We start from the raw sequence: 19524 nt of genomic DNA on the forward strand, positions 1-19524 counted from the left end.
CTCTGGATGCCGGGCTTGGTTAGCTCTGAGAGCACCATGGAACTTCTTGATGGCCGGAGTCGAGAAGGTCAAGTGTGCCTCCTTATGACCGAGACGCACGCATGTGGTGGGAGAGAGTAAAGAGCAAGAGGGCAATCAATCGGATGAAGTGGATTGATTTTGAGACGAATTCTACGACAAGTTCTTTCGCCAAAAGATCACCAACAAGCACTACGAGGAGTTTATGGAGTTCAGACAGGGGGATCTGACAGTAGAGGAAGCAGTTAAAAGATTCAACAGGCTAGCTCGTCTCTGCCCAGAACTAGTAAGTACAGAGAAGGAGCGAGTCAGACTAATGCTCAGAATGCTGAAGACTGTGATATCACTTAATGTGAGCAGTGGGACTCATCAGCCCATGACTGGAGAAGAGTTGGTCAGTAGAGCCTTAGTAGCTGAGCACTACCTGAGCAGCATGAAGGCACAAAGAGAGCAACACAAGCCAATCAAGATGGAGACCAAGACTGGGGGAAATCAGAAACCCCAGTCAAATAATCAGAACTGGAAAGGCAAGGGCACTAAAAGAAAGCAGTGGGATTCAGGAAGTAACCAGAAGGGAGGACCAGAAACCAAACAGACTAAGCTCCTTCCCTGCCCTAAATGTGGGAGAACACATCCAGGAGCCTGCCTCTTGGGTAAGACTGGATGTTATTCTTGTGGTCAAGAAGGACACATGGCCAAACAGTGTCCTAACAAGTTCAAAGCACCCCAGCCACAGCCAATACAATATGGAGCCAAGCCTCAACTACATTATATGCCTGCAACTCTGGAAGGACCTCAGATCAGTCAAGGAAGGTTGGAAGCTCCACCAGTTCCAGCCTTTGACAATGCCAGAGTATTCTCCCTTACCAAAGAGGAAGCTGCTAGTGCCTCCACGGTCGTAACAGGTCAAGTAGTTATTTTTCAGCATGTAGCTACTGCACTATTTGATACTGGGGCGACCCATTCTTTTGTATCCATACCTTTTGCCAAAGAATTACAGGTACCTACAGAAAGCATGAATTCCAAGTTCCTGACAACCCTACCTTCTGGGAAGTCCTGTACCAGTCAGAATTTCGGACCGAGAGCTATGTGTTGATCTGGTAGTCCTCGCTATGCAGGATTTCGATATCATTTTGGGTATGGATTTCCTCAGCAAGTACAGTGCTTCAGTGGACTGCCGCAGAAGAAAAGTGATCTTTAGTCCAGAAGGTGAACCATCCTTTGAATTTACAGGAGTACCAAAGAGGAAGACCCGGAAATTCCTCTCTTCTCTCACAGCTCACCGGATGTTAGCTAAAGGGTGTCTGGTTTTCTTGCATTCATTGTGAGTACAGAGGAAGAAGAAAGACCTAAGCGGGAGGAAGTTCGGGTAGTGTGTGAGTATCCGGAGGTGTTCCCGGAAGAGCTACCTGGACTACCTCCCAATAGAGGTGGAGTTTGAGATTGAACTGGTTCCTGGTACCGGTCCAATTTCAAAAGCTCCATACCGCATGTCCCCAGCAGAGTTGAAAGAGCTACAAGAACAACTTCAGGAGTCGCTTGACAAAGGCTTCATCCGCCTAGTCATTCACCATGGGGAGCTCCTGTGTTGTTTGTCAAGAAGAAGGATGGATCTATGCGAATGTGCATAGATTATAGAGCTCTGAATCAAGTGACCATCAAGAACAGGTATCCACTGCCCAGGATCGATGATTTATTTGATCAATTGAAAGGGGCAACAGTGTTCTCTAAGATAGATCTGCGCTCTGGGTACCATCAGTTAAAAGTAAAGGAGAGTGATATACCCAGAACTGCTTTCAGGACCAGATATGGACACTATGAATTCGTGGTTATGCCTTTTGGTGTGACTAATGCACCTGCAGTCTTCATGGACTTGATGAATAGAGTGTTCAGTGAATACCTGACAAATTTGTCATTGTGTTCATCGACGACATCCTAGTCTATTCCAGAACTTCAGAGGAGTATGACACGCACTTGAGAATAGTTCTGCAGACCCTTCAACAAAAGCAACTCTATGCTAAATTCTCAAAGTGCGAGTTCTGGTTGGAGCAGGTGGCATTTCTAGGTCACATTGTTTCAAAAGAAGACATTCAGGTAGATCCAGCCAAAGTAGAAGCGGTCAGCAACTGGAAGAGACCCAAGAATGCCAGGGAGATCAGAAGCTTCCTTGGTTTAGCTGGGTACTATAGGAAATTTGTGGAGGACTTTTCCAGGATAGCCTCTCCACTTACAGCCCTCACCAGGAAGGACAAGAAGTTTGAATGGTCAGATAAATGTGAGCAGAGTTTTCAAGAACTCAAGAGGAGACTGACCAGTGCTCCTATACTGACTGTTCCAGAGGATGACAAGAGTTTTGACATCTACAATGATGCTTCCAAGATGGGCTTAGGAGCTGTACTCATGCAGGAAGGAAAAGTTATAGCTTATGCTTCCAGACAACTCAAAGACTACGAAAAGAACTACCCCACTCATGATCTTGAGCTGGCAGCTATGGTCTTTGCACTGAAACTCTGGCGACACTATTTGTATGGAGTCCAGTGCAGAATCTTCACAGACCATCAGAGTCTTAAGTACTTCTTCACTCAGAAGGACTTAAACATGAGGCAGCGCAGGTGGCTAGAGTTGGTCAAAGATTATGACTGTGAAATCCTCTGCCACCCAGGTAAAGCTAATAAAGTGGCAGATGCATTAAGCAGGAAGTCCAGTGCATCCTTGATGTCCTTATCATCATTAGCCCTGCCACTACAGAAGGAGTTGTCAGATTTCGGGCTTGAAATTATTTATGGGCAACTTTCTGCATTGACCCTAGAGTCAACCCTGCTTGAGGATATACAGAAAAAGCAAAGTGAAGATCCAGATATCCAAAAGATCAAGCAAGGGATACAAGAGGAAGGAAATTCAGAATTTCGAGTATCAGACAGTGGAATTCTTTATCAGGGGAATCGCCTTTGTGTTCCCAATGATGAAGAGCTGAGAAAGAAAATTTTAGAAGAAGCTCACAGTACACCGTACTCTATGCATCCTGGTTCTACTAAGATGTATCAAGACATGAAACAGAGATTCTGGTGGTCTGGACTCAAAAGAGATGTAGCTAAATATGTCAGTACCTGCCTGACATGCCAGAGAGTCAAAGCAGAACACCAGAGACCAGGAGGGATGCTACAACCTCTCTCAATACCAGAGTGGAAGTGGGAAGACATATCCATGGACTTTATAACAGGTCTCCCAAGAACCACGAATGGATATGATGCAATATGGGTAATAGTAGATAGATTGACCAAGTCTGCCCATTTTCTAGCCATCAAGGTGTCTCACTCTATAGAGCAGTTGGCACAGCTGTATGTTAAAGAGGTGATCAGACTTCACGGAGTTCCCAAATCTATCATTTCTGATAGAGATGGGCGCTTCACTTCACACTTTTGGGAGTGCGTTCAGAATGCACTAGGCACCAAACTCAAGTTCAGCACAGCCTTCCATCCTCAGACTGATGGACAGACAGAGCGAGTAAATCAGATCCTAGAAGATATGCTCAGGGCTTGTGCATTAGATTTTAAGGGCAGTTGGTGCAAGTATCTGTGTTTAGCTGAGTTTGCCTACAACAACAGCTACCAAGCCACCATCAGGATGGCACCATATGAGGCGTTGTATGGCAGAAAGTGCAGATCACCTATATGCTGGCAAGAAGCAGGTGAAAGAAAAGAAATGGAAGTAGAGCTGGGCATTCAGACGTGTTAGAAGAAACCACGAATGAAAATGATGCGATATGGGAATAGTAGACAGAAAAGCTATGCTGACACACGCCGTAGGCCACTGGAATTTCAAGTAGGAGATTCAGTTTTTCTCAAAGTTGCTCCTATGAAGGGAGTGATGAGATTTGGCAAGAAGGGCAAATTAAGTCCTCGCTATGTAGGACCTTACCTGATTACGGACAGGATTGGGAAGGTAGCTTACAAGCTGGAATTACCACAAGACATGTCAGCAATACACAATGTGTTTCATGTCTCCATGTTAAAGAAGTGCCTCCATGACCCTAGCCAAGTGATTGAGCCTCGGTTAGTGCAGATCCAAGCGGATCTTAGTTTTGAGAGTAGACCTACAAAGATAGTGGACAGAGCAGTCAAGAGACTAAGAAGCAAAGAAGTACCACTAGTGAAGGTCGTCTGGCGGAACCAGGAACACGAGGAAGTCACTTGGGAGCGGGAGGACAGTATGAGACAGAAATATCCAGAACTATTCTAAGTTCGAGGACGAACTTTTTATAAGGTATGGGGAATTGTAACGACCCAATTTTCCCTATTTTGAGTTCTAAATATCTTTAAAAAATATTTAAAGATGCTTTTGAAATATTCTAGAGATTTTTAGGAATTTTTAGAATATTTTTATGCAATTTTTTGAGTCTGTTTGGTATTTTTACCAAGTGGAGAAAGTAAAAAAAAAAATGCAAGAGCTAGGGTTCGAACCCACAACCCCGAACCCAAGTTAAGCCGGACACGACGCAACCGACTGAGCTGGGAACCATTTCGTTAACTATATATGTAACGAAGTGTATTTAAGCGGTAGTTAGGAAAGTGGAAATAAAAAGTGGACGCGGCAGGATTCGAACCCAGTCTCTCGGCCCAAGCAGTATTCGACCCAACCAACTGTGCCAGCGAGTTATGTTAATTAAGGAAAGAACGGATTATATTTAAGGTATAGTTAGTAATAGAAAACCTAGTTATAAAGGGATTAAGTTTTCCCTTTCTCGCCGAAAACCCTATTTGCCCTTTCTTTCTCTCGCGACGGCGCGCGACGGTCTCGGGCGGAAATGCAGCAAGGTTAGGGTTCTTCCTCCGGCGGCCGGCGAGGGGTTTTTCCGAGAATCCTTCTCATCCTCGTGATCTCCCCGACGTGGAGAGCCCGTGGACGCATAGAAGGTGCTGTGATTTCGAGTCTCGCCGAACCCTAGCAACCCTTTTCTTCGGTTGTAAGTCCAAGAACCCGATGTAAGTGCTTCTCACCTGCGGTAGGAGTAGCTCTCGGAGTTTGGTTTTGCGTTTTGTTGTAAAATGATAACAGTAGCCTTTCATCCTAGCATATGGTTTCGGATTTGACCTTTGCTCTAGCCAATTCGGTTTAAGCTGATTTCAATCTGTTGATGTGTTTTATTTAGGGCACGAACAGAAGTTTTGAGGGTTCCTTGATTACCACAGCATGCTAGTTAGGTGTATTTACCTTACACTTCAAGCATGTTTAAGTAGATATAAATTTCTTCAAGTTATAGTATGATTGAATGATTGTTAGGAGTCAAGAATAAGTTAGTTTTTTTTCAAGTTTGAAATGTGGAAAACTCTTACTGCCGTGAGCTGCTTAAAAGTTGTTCCTTATGACCATGTATTCTCCTTTTGGTGGCTGAGGAGTTCTGTTGGAGTCGGTTTGAATATATATATCCTGTTACATTTCAGTGATATAGTTGTTCTTTCTTTAATTATTGTGGAGTTTGTTTGAATATGTACTGGATAATATTTTATATCAGTGCCATGTAGTTTAAAATCTCTTGTTTGCTGAATAAATGAGAGAAGTACAAGTAAAGCAATACTAAGATACAATCTGATCCTAAGTTTCAGAATTTAGAATCAAGGCACACAGAGTGCTTAAATAAATGCCAAGGCATTTATTTAGAAGAAGTAGTTAAAGAAGAATATAAAGAAAAGTATTTTACTTTTAAAGGGCATGTACCGGACACAAGGTCCAAGGGATGGGCTCCAAGTTGCCCCTAGACATAAGGTCTAGAAGTGTCTTAATGGTTTTGGGATTAGCTACCTCAATTCTCATTAAGAAAGGTGCGCAAAGTGGTACAATGCCGGGCCCAAGTAAAGTTGAATATTATTTTAAAAGTATAAAAGTATAAGTTTGGGAACGAATGGAACAAGTTCTTTTATCTATGTTACAAATTCTAGCAAGTTAAATTTGTTGTTCCTTTAGAGATGCATGATGTAGTTTTAGTTGCTATTTTCATGTGGAGCATGCACTTTCTGCGTTCTTTTATGTTTACGCATTCCTTATCGGATTTTGTGAGTAGAAAGCACTTACTAAGCTTTTAGCTTATAGATACTACTTTTTCCTCCTACTGCAGATATAGATAAAAATAAAGGAAAGGCTAAAGCGGTATAGAAGAAGGCGACAAGGAGACGTTGGTGGTGTGTGTGTGGTGGCTGATAATGGAAGCTTGGGACCTTATTGGAAGATTTTGGAAATGTTACTGCTAGTGTTCTTTTGATTACTGCTAGAAGGGAATTATTTTTCAATGCTAAGGATTTGTTTTAAATTGCTTCGTTTATGTGTTAGAATCAATAAATTGGCAAATTCATATGCTCAGTACTTCTTTATCACTGCTGAAATTTTAATCTGCTGGGATGTTCGGATTGTTATATGCCCAGTAAACTTATGTGCATGCTAGTGTTCTATATGAGTATTTGTTTTATGGAAGGAAAACATGTGATGTTCGGATTACATTCCATGCATTCTTGTTTTATGGAAGGAGTAGTAGTACATGTGATGTTCTGATATGCATTTTTGTAGGGATTGAAGCTCCACCGAAATGCATATCAGAACAGTAGTAGTTGCTTGCAGTGATGTTCTGATATGTCTTGTGATCGTTACAGTTGTGAGCAATAAATGAGCAGTAGGTTTAATTGACTTCCTTTTATTTTTGTTCGGTTGTAGAATAAAATGAATGCAAGATATCAAAGGATGTAGCAAACAGTAGAGATACTTAAGCTTCATTTGTCTATATGTTATACTTGCTTGTTGCTTCACTTATTTGCATGTTTGATCCTGTAAAAAAAAAAGATAAACAATAAAAAAAAATGTATCAAGAAATGTTATGCTGCTATCTAGAGACATGTTCTGATATGCGATATGTTTCAAATAGTTTAAAGTATCTCTAGTGTTAAAGTAAGTAGTACAAGTTATGTGTAGATAGTAGATTCAGTAGCGGTCACCCTTAGAGGAGTAGTAAGGAGGGTGGTCGTTACAAATCCAACATCAACTTATCCCTTTTATAATCCAATATTCTGTTAACTATCTTAAATAAATTCGTTACCTTTTCTAAACAGACAAATCCAACATCAACTTATCCCTTTTATAATCCAATATTCTGTTAACTATCTTAAATAAATTCGCTACCTTTTCTAAACAGACAAATTCAACATCAACTTATCCCTTTTATAATCCAATATTCTGTTAACTATCTTAAATAAATTTTGCTACATTTTCTAAATAGAACCGCTTGCTTGACCACTTGGTCTGCCGGATTTGCTTAAGGCTTGGTTCGGCCGGAGGTTGCAGGTTCGAATCTCGGCTAATTTTCTTTATTTTTTGCAACTTGTTTCTTTTGGTAAAAATACCAAACGAACTCCAAAATTGCATAAAAATACTCTAAAAATTTTTAAAAATCTCTAGAATTTTTCTAAAGCATTTCTAAATATTTTTAAGTACTATTAGGACTCGAAATGAGGAAATTTTGGTTGTTACACAAATATGGTCTGATCTGATTGGGTCCATGGCACTCTTGATGCTTACAAAGAATATAACGAATATTAGCATCTAATACCATGATTATAAGCCAATTTGAAATTAAGTCTAAGATTAATGTAATGCATGAAATATGATGTCAATATAGGTTTCATCTATGAATTAGGTCATTAAAAACATGCATTATGAATCAAAATAGTGTAGCAAAATCATGGTTATCAGTTCACCAAATTCTAAACTTGGTTTTTGTACATAAAATCCATTTATGACTTCATGGCTATAAGTCACTTATCATTTTCTGAACTATTCAGATCCTCTTTGTAATCAACAGGCTCCTCATCCTCAATGAGTAACATGTCATTTGATTCTCTTATAAGAGATTCATATCTCTCAGGAATATTACATGTCCTACCTGATCTACGAGGAGGTTGTATCATAATTAGTTGTGGTTCTTGACTAGGCATCTCGTTAGTGTTTATTGGATTCTCTTGAACTTCATCAAGTTCAACCATACTCCCACTTGCTTCCTGTAAGAGAAATTATTTCTCTAGGAAGGTAGCATGTCTTGAAACAAACATCTTTTATTCCAAGGGGTGATAGAATTGGTAACCCTTAGTTTTCTTAATGTATCCAATAAATAAACACTTATCAGACTTAGCATCTAACTTGTCTGATATAGTCCTTTTCATATAAGCAGGACATCCCCATATCTTCAAATAAGATATGAGGGGTTTCTTACTAGTCCATACCTGTAACGACCACCCTTCTTACTACTACTACTCTCTAAGGATGACCGTTACTTAACTACTAACTCTACTTAACCGGTGTGATTAAAAATCACATGGAAACCCTACCGAAAAATTCCGGCAGAGTCTCCCCTGTATCGGTGACCATAATCATTAATACATAACATAATATACACAGCCACAGGCGGTTGGAACACATATCAAACACACAAAAGGAATAACATCACCACGCAGTTTAATGAAATCAAATCATGCAAGTAATGAATAGCGGAAACAAAATAAAAACATACAATTAACTAACAGCGGAAGACTAAATGACTCATCTAATACATTCTTAATAAATGACAGTCTTAATAAATTCCTAAACTAAGTCCCAAGGCTTCCATAGTCCTGGCATCACACACCATCCGCGCCACCTTGTCACCTTCCTTGCTAAATCTTCTCTTTTCCTTTATCTGCAGTAAGAGGAAGTGTAGTCTATAAGCAAAATTTGCTTAGTAAGCGCTATCTAACTCACAAAAACTCGATATGCATGTATATAAATAAAAACATGCTAAAACTGAATGCTAACATGTAAAGCTACTCATGCTCATACATAGCAAAGGAATCATACTAACTGAAATACTAAACATGTATAGTTAATCATGCTCATAAATAGCAAAGAACAGTAAACTAACTCATGCTCTTCTATTAGTAAAGAAACATACTGAAAGGCTAAACATGTAAGGCAAGTCTATACTATCATGCTTGCATAAAGAACTAAGCTTACTGAATTCTAAACACCTTCTGAATCTTATTTCACTTGTTTAAAGACTTATTCTTTAAATACTTTATACTTATGTAAAACTTGCTTTACTTGTTCAAAACTTATACTTATAATACTTCAAAATAATAATCAACTTCTTCTTGGGCCCGGCAACTGTACTTACTATGCGCGCATCCCTAACTAGACCCGAGATAGCTGGTCCCGAATCTAGTAGGATTTGCTAGGTTATCTAAACCTAGGGACCGACTATGGGAGCCCAGCCCAAGGACTACTGAGAGTCCTACATACTAGGTTATCTAAACCTAGGGACCGACTATGGGAGCCCAGCCCAAGGACTACTGAGAGTCCTGCATACTAGGTTATCTAAACCTAGGGACCGACTATGGGAGCCCAGCCCAAGGACTACTGAGAGTCTAGTACAGTGCCACTGATAAAAGTAAAATACTTGTTATCTTTTAATACTTCTAATATATAATGCCTCGGCATTTTAATAAGCACCTTGTGTGCCAAAATCCCTAAAGTCTTGACTTTGGGATCTACTTAAGGCCTTGGCCTTTTTCTTTCTTTTCTTTATCTTTCTTATACTTGTTAATACCTCTAATAAAAGAATGCTTATTTAAAAACTGAAATGTTTAAACAAATTCTAACTTTGAAATGCATAAACAAAAATCTACATACTATGCTAATCAAAATTCTGCATACTATTCTAATCAAGATTCTGCATTCTATGCTACACTATTTCTGCATACTATGCAAACATAAAATCTGCACTATAAGCTTAATTAAAATCTGCACTATAAGCCTACATAAAAATCTACACTATAAGCTTAATTAAAATCTGTACTATAGGCTTAATTAAAAATCTGCACTATAAGGCTTAATTAAAATCTGCAATATAAGCTCTACATAAAAATCTGCATTATAAGCTTAATTAAAATCTGCACTATAGGCTTAATTAAAAATCTGCACTATAAGCGCTTAATTAAAATCTGCAATATAAGCTCTACATAAAAATCTGCATTATATGCTTAATTAAAATCTGCACTATAGGCTTAATTAAAAATCTGCACTATAAGCGCTTCTTATGCTTCGAATTCAAGAAGAACAAAGGTCTGAAACTACTCCTACTGCAGGTGAGAAGCACTTACCTTGATTCTTGGACTCACAACAGAACAAAAAGGGCATCTAGGACCTTGGCCGGCCTCCGGAGATGATACCCTAACTCCCTTTCATTTTCTGCCCGAGCTCCGCCATCGTACGCAGAAGAGAAGGAGAGAATGGTTTAAGTCACGGGAAAACAGAGCATCAACTTATCCCCTTTTATAATCTAATATTCTGTTAATTATCTTAGATAAATTTGCTACTTTTTCTAAACAAACAAATCCAACATCAACTTATCCCTTTTATAATATAATGTTCTGTTAATTATCTTAAATAAATTTGCTACTTTTTCTAAACAAACAAATCCAACATCAACTTATCCCTTTTATAATATTCTGTTAACTATCTTAAATAAATTCGCTACCTTTTCTAAACAGAAAAATCTGTTTGCCCACCTGGTCAGTCGTGTTTTGACCGAGTCAAAGGTCGCGGATTCTATTCTCGGCTTGGACATTTTTTTGTCGAAACTTCCTTCGTTTAATAAAAATACCAAACGACTTCCAAAAATTACATAAAAATACTCTAAAAATTTCTAAAAATCCCTAGAATATTTCTATAGCATTTTTAAATATTTTAAAATTACTTTTAGGACTCTAATTGAGGAAATTTGGGGCGTTACAATACCTCATATAGAGTAGTTGAGATTACCTTTGTCGGGACTCTATTTAGCAAGTAAACAGTTGTCATGAGTGCATAACCCTAAAAAATTTTGAGAAGATTTGCATGATCCATCATTGACCTAATCATGTCCAACAAGGTTCGGTTATGCCTTTCTGATACACCATTATGTTGTGGTGTATATGGCGGAGTCCATTGAGACAATATATCATTGTCCCTTAGATAATCTTGAAACTCTGGACTTAAATACCCATCACCTCGATCGGATTAAAGTATCTTGATATTTTTACCAAGTTGTTTCTCTACTTCATTTCTGAATTCTCTAAACTTTTCAAAGACTTCATACTTGTGTTTCATTAGATAAACATACTCATAATGAGAGTGATCATCAATGAAAGTAATAAAGTAGCTATAACCTCATAGTGCATGAGTTGACATTGGTCCACATACATTGGTATGTATGAGCCCAAGTAACTCATCAATTCATTCACCCTTTACAGAAAAAGGTAACTTTATCATCTTACCTTTTAAACATAAATCATATGTATCCTATTCAAATGATTCAAGAACTACAATCTTTTGTAATTCGAACATACGTTTCTTGCTTATATGGCCAAGGCGACAATGCCATGAGTAAGAGGTTAATTGATTATCTAATCGGGTGCAGTTATTGCTCATATCGATGTTGAATGCGTCACTAGATGTATCTAACACGTAGATGTCATTGTATAAAGTTTCAGTGCCATAAAAAATACCATTCAATGTTATATAACAACAATTGTTACTAAAAGTCAAATGAAAACATTTTCTATTTAAGAAAGAAATAGAAACAATGTTCTTTATTAATAAGGGAATAAAATAATAATTATCTAGTTCTAAGACAAGTCTACTAGGAAGTCATAACAAGTATGTTCTGATGGTGACTGCAACAATCTTTGCTCCATTCCCAACTCACAGACTTATTTCTCCCTTGATGAGTCTTCTACTATTCCTTAGCCCTTGTATGTCATTATATATATGTGAGTCACACCCAGTATCTAATATCCAAGTGTCTAAGGAAATAACACAACAATCAATAATAAAAATACCTAAAGATGATGGGGCATAGAATGCCATATTCTTCTTCACGAACTCAAGATAGATTTTACAATTTCTTTGCCAATATCCCATGCTACCACAATAATGGCACTGGCCCTTTTGTGCCAGTTCTACTGTCTTGGCCTTTTTACTCTTCTCTTTAGCCTGATGTTTTGGCTTTCTCTTAGAACCTTTCTTGAAGGAGTCTACTAACATCACAGCTTTCTATTCACCTTTAACAAAAGGCTCTATAGTCTTGAGTATATTAATCATCTCGAGAATGGTCGATTCTAAATTATTCATCCGATAGTTCATCACAAATTGTGAATGACTTTTGGCAAACCATGTAGAATTAAGTCAATACTTAACTCATGATCTATTGTAAAACTGAGTGATGCTAAACGCTCTATATAGCCATTCATGTTTAGTACATATTATATTGCGGATGAACCCTCCTGCATCTTTGAGCAAAAGAGAAACTTAGAGATCTCGAACCTTTCAGATCTAGCTTGCTCATAAAATAGCTCATGAAGATGATAGACAATATCATAAGTATCCAAATGCTTATGTTGTTTCTGTAGTTCAGGAGTCATAGCAGCTAGCATGATACAACTTACAAGTATAGAATTATCCTTATGTTTCTGAAGGGCCAACAATTGGTTCGCAGTTGCATCGGCATCAATACTTGTGAGAAGAGGCTGACCAAGGACATAAGTTATTTTCTCAACTTTGAGAATAATTTTTAAATTTCGAAACCAGTCTAAGAAGCTCGGCCCAATCAATTTATTCGAGTCTAAAATTGAACACAGATTAATAGAAGTCATAATTAAATAATTAACCTAGAAATACAAAAATGAGAATATATGAGAGACGTGATATTATTTATGTAAACAATTTACATAAAAGCTCGCTTATTTATCAAATTCAAATACCCTTATTTTTTAATTCAGGAGATGGTAGGTTTTCTCCAAGTGGGTTGATATCCACCATAGATAAGAATAACCTTAACTTTGGCTAACAAGTCATTCTTAGCTATAGCAGTAGGTAACAAGTTTACCGATTGCATATCACTTATATGCAACTATCACATTATGCTAGCAACTTTTTGATCTTCGCATAAACATCGAGTTGTTAACACATTAACAACTATACATCAAATGCATATCACCCAACTTCACCTCTATCCATATTGATCACAGCTTGGGCACAACAAATCAACGCTTCAAGTTTAAAACATGCCCATTAATCATGAAATTGTATCTCTATAGTTTGAACATATTTAATTTCAAGTTTGAGCTTAACTTTGGCTAATAACTCAAGTAAGAACTTAAACTCTGGTTCTTACCATATTAATGGAATGTGTAGATTTAATATTGTGTAAGGGATTTGATCTTATCTACATCATGCAAATATTCTTTCTATATAGCATTACACGCATGACAAAAATGATGACATGATATGTCACACGCATGACATAAATGATGACATGACACATCGCACGCATGACATAGCATGACACATCACACATATGATAAGATCTAATCACATCACACGCATGGTAAAATCTAATTATGTCATAATTAACACATCTACATGACATACAATATGGTATGAATATAATATAAATTTACATATGTTATAATACTATTTTGGAAATAAAAATATGTTATAAATCTTATTTTAATAAATCAAGATTTATCTAATCAAATTAAGAAACTAATTTCTAAATTTAATTAATATGTTTTATCTAAAATCCTCCTATCAATCAAGAATCTTTAATTATTTTGGAAACAAAATTTTAAATTAATTTTCTAATAATTTAGGAAATAAATAATTAATATTTCGTAATTTATTATAGAATAAATCAAATCAGGATTTTTTATGATTTTTCAAATCTTTCCAAATTTAGTATTTCCTAACAATTTAGAAAATTTTCTAAAAATAGAATATTTTAATAAATCTAAAAATTACAGAAAAGATTAATTCTATAATTTAATTTAGAATATTTCAAATCTAAACTTTTAATGATTTTTCAAATCTTTCCAAATTTGGTATTTTCTAACAATTTAGGAAACTTTCCAAAATAGAATATTTTAATAAATCTAAAAATTTTAGAAAAAATTAATTCTATAATTTAATTTAGAATATCTTAGGTCTGGATTTTTTTAAAATTTCAGAATCTTTCTATCTTTGGTATTACTTAACAAATTAGAAATTTTTTTAAAAATAGAATATTTCTTAAAATTTCAGAAATAATAATTTATAAATTAACATAATATTTCTAAATTTAATTTTCCAAAATTATATTAGAAACTTTCCAAAAATGAAATTTTTTAACAATTTAGAAAACTTCCAAAAATAGAAAAAAGTCTTAATAATTTTAGAAAAATCTAAAATTAATTATAACACTAATTACGAACTGTCAAATAATTTTACGGTCATGTCGAAGCACGATCAGTCTCTAATACCACTCTTAAGATATGCTCGATCCGGGTGCGTGATAGAACACATTTTATAAACATATGCAGCAAAAAATAAAATAATAATAATTCCTAATTATTACATTATACACACTACACGCATACAAGGATATAACATGCTAAACATGATCGTATAATTAAAATTTTATGAAAAGTAAATTTACGCTAGGTATACCTTATGGATGACTTGTAACGAGAAGGGCATCAACCATAGCGACATTATCGAACCTCGCCTCTATTCTTATCTACGTTGAGCTTCTCAAGACAACTCCTTGAGTACAAGCATCTCCTTCAGAAGTTACTAGCCGTGAGCGAAGAAAAAGGATCAAGAGGAAGAAGAAGAGAAGCACACAAGGGAGAGTTTTTCTCCGTTGTGGTGGTCACAACAACAAGAGGGATCACCCTCTTGTTGGCTGCGGGAGAGAGAGGAGAGGGAGAGGAGAATTGGATTTCCAAAAGCCAATCAACCAAATAATAAAACTTATTTCTAATTATCTCCTAATTACATATATATATATATATATATATATAATCCTCTTTAATGAGTTGGATTAGAAATCCCAAATCCAACACATTATCCCTTAACTAAAAATTAGCTCATTATCCCCTTGGTTTGATTCACAATTAAACTAAGTTGGTTCATGATTAAACCAAATATGATTCAACTCTACCATAAGAGATGTGACCCATCCACGCTTCTATCATGACAAATATTTCCATATTTATCTTATGTATGGTCAAACCAAGCATTTATCTCTTGATCTAAGAATCCTATTCTTTAACTTTTTTTTAGGACTTTTAGAAACTCATTAGTGCATGTGCCCCAATAGGTTCTCGGTTTATCTTGATCATCCATAATTAACTACTTACTTATAGAACGATCATGAGTGGAACCTATTAGTATATCATGATCCTCAATTAGCCAAAAAAATATAGTTGATCTTAGAACTAATTCTAAACCCTTCAGCGGCTACAATGAGTCATGTCTTGTTCCTTTCACTCGTCTTATACCCACTTGGTTCAGGACATGGTCTATATGTTTGTCCCCACTAGACTGACTATGTCACACCTAGCCCAAGTAATACTTCCTCATTTTACATATTCAAATTACTTGTATATGTGTACAAGAGTCTCGTACTCTTAACATGTGATGCTTTGGCCAAAGACTTTGAGCAATAATCCTAATGAGTGGTCATAAGGTATGCATCTCCTTGCAAGGAGCGGTGAATCCTCTGTAGGCTATCCAAATATCTTCAATCATCCTGGGTCCACACCTCAATGAGGTGGTTGCTTAAGATGTCAAAGTATAAGTCTCCATGACCAAGATGACTTGTATACCTCAAGTCAAAGAAAACTTACACTCGAGCTGCAGTAAAAGTTTCACAGATATATCCATATCTATAGATAATCATATGAAGTCTTATAGCGAGTCACTCCAATGAACTAGTTAACATAACTGGCATCCATGTTTAACTCTTGACATCCCAATGTCTCCAGCTAATGAGAAAGCAGTTGCTTGGTGAACCAAGGAGTATAATCGGTGCTAGTCTTACATAATTGATGATGTTCGAATGTATCAATTCGACGACTAGAAAAATTTCAATACGTTCATAATTGCACATGTAGAGATAATCACTAGTTGTGATCCAATCATAATTTCTCATGTTATGAATTATTTTGCGAGCATTCAGTAAATAAGTTTAAGACAATCAAACATATAATATGCACTCAAATAGTAAATCTATATTTAGTAAAACCATAAGGCGATTATCTTAAGACATCCCTCGAAATTTAAGATATGTAAATAGATATAAAGAATTGGTCACAATATAGAGAAGATGCTCTAGATTGTATAACCGGGGTCGTTAGTGATAAAGAGTATCCATTTAATCAGACTTTCTAGAGTCATCACCTTGAAAATAAGTAAGAGATTAGCTAATTAGAGTTTAATTAGTTTTCCCAATTTAATATTAAGAAGTGACTTATATAATCTAGACCGTATGATCAGGGACCCTTATGTGACAAGGGGTATCCCTTTAACCAGACTTTCTAGTGTTATATCTTTATTTAATAGTATTGAAAGTGGTGTAAATATTCTAATGTAACCTTCATGGGCCCATAATAAACACTCGTATGTCGCACTACGGTTGTATCAAAATCAATTAAGTATCGAACTCTCTCTACACTAACATAGCATAGGCAGTAGCACATGTCATCTCTCACAAGGAATGTAGACAATGTATGATAAATCTTATGATGCAATTTTATTCGAACATAAGGTTTGGATTTAAGATCCTAAGCTAATAACAGTAAAGATAAAGCTACTCTAATCTCATCTATGAGAGCACAAAGCAAAGTATCCCTTATCTACTCATGATGATGGAATTAAAACTAAGCTACATTGCGAGATCATCTAGTTAACAAATATAACTAACCTGCAATTTAACAAGAATGACATTGCAAACAACTAAATAAATGGAATTACAAAACTAAAGCATATCAAGTGGGAGAAACATTTCAATGAACAAGTTGTAGGCATGAATCAAATTAACCCTAATACATGCAATCTTAAACAAGAGACCCAAATCCAATACATTCTCAACATAACAAATCAACACAAAGATCAACCAACAAACAATTAGATCTAAATCAACACATCAAACGACCAAACCAAACTTGCAATATGGATGAAGAAGAAGAGATGGAGTTGTTGTCCTGATTTGTGGAAGAGCTGCTGGAACTGGATCTGAGGTTGAAAGGTATTGTGGTTGAAGTTGGTCCTAGAAGAAGATGAGGTGGTCAGAGGGATGATTGGAGAAGGGAAACCCCAAATACAAAGGAGGAGAAGGATTAGCAATGGGAAACTCCAACTCAATCCTTGGCGCTGGTGGATGGCTGCGGATGGTTGTCCTTAGTTGAGATGGAAGTGGCGTCGCTGATTATTGATAGATGGATCACGATTGGAGGAAAGGAAACCCCTTAACTTCATGGTGATGCCTATGGTGGATGAAAAGTGGCCAATGGTGATGTGTAATTGAGGAAGTAGAGGTGGCATTGGTGAATGAATGATGAAATAGGGAGGATGATGGATTGTCGGAGGAAGGGAACCCCTTGACCTCTGGTGGTCCTGTGGTCCGGTGGTAGTGGGATCACTTGTGAGATGGAAGGAGGCGTCGAGCGGCCAAAGGAGCGGTAGTGGAAGAAGCTGGCAAAGAACAGAGGTGATCTCGATCGGGAGCCAAAGAAGCGCAATGACATTGTAGCCTCTCCTTTTAAACTGATCTCAAATCTAAACGGATGGCCAGAAATGGACCAAATTGTGATGGATGACCTAGATCTCCTCGGATCTCGAATGGGCGACCTAGATTGCTTCAGAGCTTGATCTCTCCAATTAATCTCAGAATTGGGCCCAATTTAGATCGATCTGACTTGATTCCATGCCCCTTCATTGCCTATAAAGACCTCATTCAAATGATTAGCCATAATTCCACAAATAAATGATATATTGCATTAAAACCTAAAAATAAGTCTAACTTGTGAAATATGATATAACTGCAAATTTAGCACACAATCAACTCAAAAATATGAGTATAGGATCCTAAATAATACAATAAAATGATAGTTATCAGTCCGTACCGATAATTTGGTTAGAATCCCTACAAGAGCATAAATATGGAGGTGATGAGATGAACAATACATAGAGCAACAATTAGCATCATAATGAAATCGAAATAATAAAATTGTTTCCCTAAACCAATTCCTCTCTTTTCTATCATTGCTCTCATTAGATCTCTCTCTCTCTCTCTCTCTCTCTCTCTCTCTCTCTCTTAATCTCTTTCTTTCAAGCATTCACATAACTTTTGATTGCTTAGATAACTTATTTAACAAACTCAACTAGTGCTTAATCAATAGTGTCTGTAAATTTAATATTTTATTACTTGATGACATAACTGTGCACTTGTGATTAGACAATAAGTTTTTAGCATCGTTACCAGGGATGGTTTTCGATTGACATTAGTTGATTGATGATTTAGTTACTCTAGGCTCCTTTATTTTTGTTAATAAATTCTGCATTTATTCTCTTGTTAATAGTTTTGCAATTTAATTTTCTTTCCCATAAATTCTGCAATTACTTATTTGTAAATAACTTTGTTTTAGAACTCTATTTTTAAGGAGATTTGGATTTGTTCTCTTTGCATGTGAAGGTTTAACATTACAAGAGATCTTTTATCTATTGAACATAAGATTGATAGAAAGAAGAAGAAGAAATCTTCAAAGACAATTATAAGAAGAACAAATACAATCTACCATGACAAACAAACCTTTAAAGAATTATGCAGCACCATATGCAAGGAGCCTAAGGTCTAATATCAGCAGACCTACTATTGAGACTAACAATTTTGAACTCAAACTTGTTATTTCTATGGTGCAACAAAATTAATTTGGGAGAGGACCCACTGAAGACCCCAACCAATACTTAGAAATTTTTTATGAGATTTGTGGCACTATGAAGATGAATGATGTTTCAGCAAAGGTTGTCATACTACTTTTATTGTCATACTACTTTTATTTGGTCTTTCACTAAGGGATAGGACTAAAGCTTAGCTCAACTCATTGTCTGTTGACATCTTTACCACTTGGGAAAAATGTAAACAAAGGTTCTGGAAAAAGTTTTATCCTCCAAGCAAGACTGCCTATGTGAGAAATCTTATTGCAAGCTTTAAACAAAAGGATAGAATCTCTATATAAAGCTTAGGATAGATTCAAGGGACTTCTTAGATAGTGCCCTTATTATGGACTTGAAAAATGGATTCTCATCCATACCTTTTATAATGGAATTAAGTATTAAATAAAGGTATCTTTGGATTCTACAGCGGGTGGAGCTTTAATTAACAAAGGACTTAATGAAGCCGAGAAAATAATTGAAAGTGTGATACTTAATCATCATCAATGGGCATTAGAATAAAGTAATCGAATTGAGATTGTTGGAAAATATGATGTGAGCACCTTGGACTTAATTTCTGTGAACATGGATGCTCTTACAAAGAGGTTTAACTCAATGAATGCAAATCCAATGATGCAGTGAATACATGTTGTGAAGTTTGTGGCAATACAAAGCATACAAAGGAAGCTTGCTAATTAGGAG

The 19524-nt window shown here is 36.4% G+C and overlaps 1 non-coding gene across 1 annotated transcript; it reads right to left on the reverse strand.

Moving 5' to 3' along the window:
* Nucleotides 1–19073: 19073 nt before the first annotated feature.
* On the reverse strand, nucleotides 19074–19178 carry LOC122044764. The gene has a single exon (XR_006129770.1). It is a non-coding gene; the product is annotated as a small nucleolar RNA R71 (small nucleolar RNA).
* Nucleotides 19179–19524: the final 346 nt, after the last annotated feature.

Source organism: Zingiber officinale, chromosome 2A (assembly GCF_018446385.1).
Source record: "Zingiber officinale cultivar Zhangliang chromosome 2A, Zo_v1.1, whole genome shotgun sequence".
NCBI lineage: Eukaryota > Viridiplantae > Streptophyta > Magnoliopsida > Zingiberales > Zingiberaceae > Zingiber > Zingiber officinale.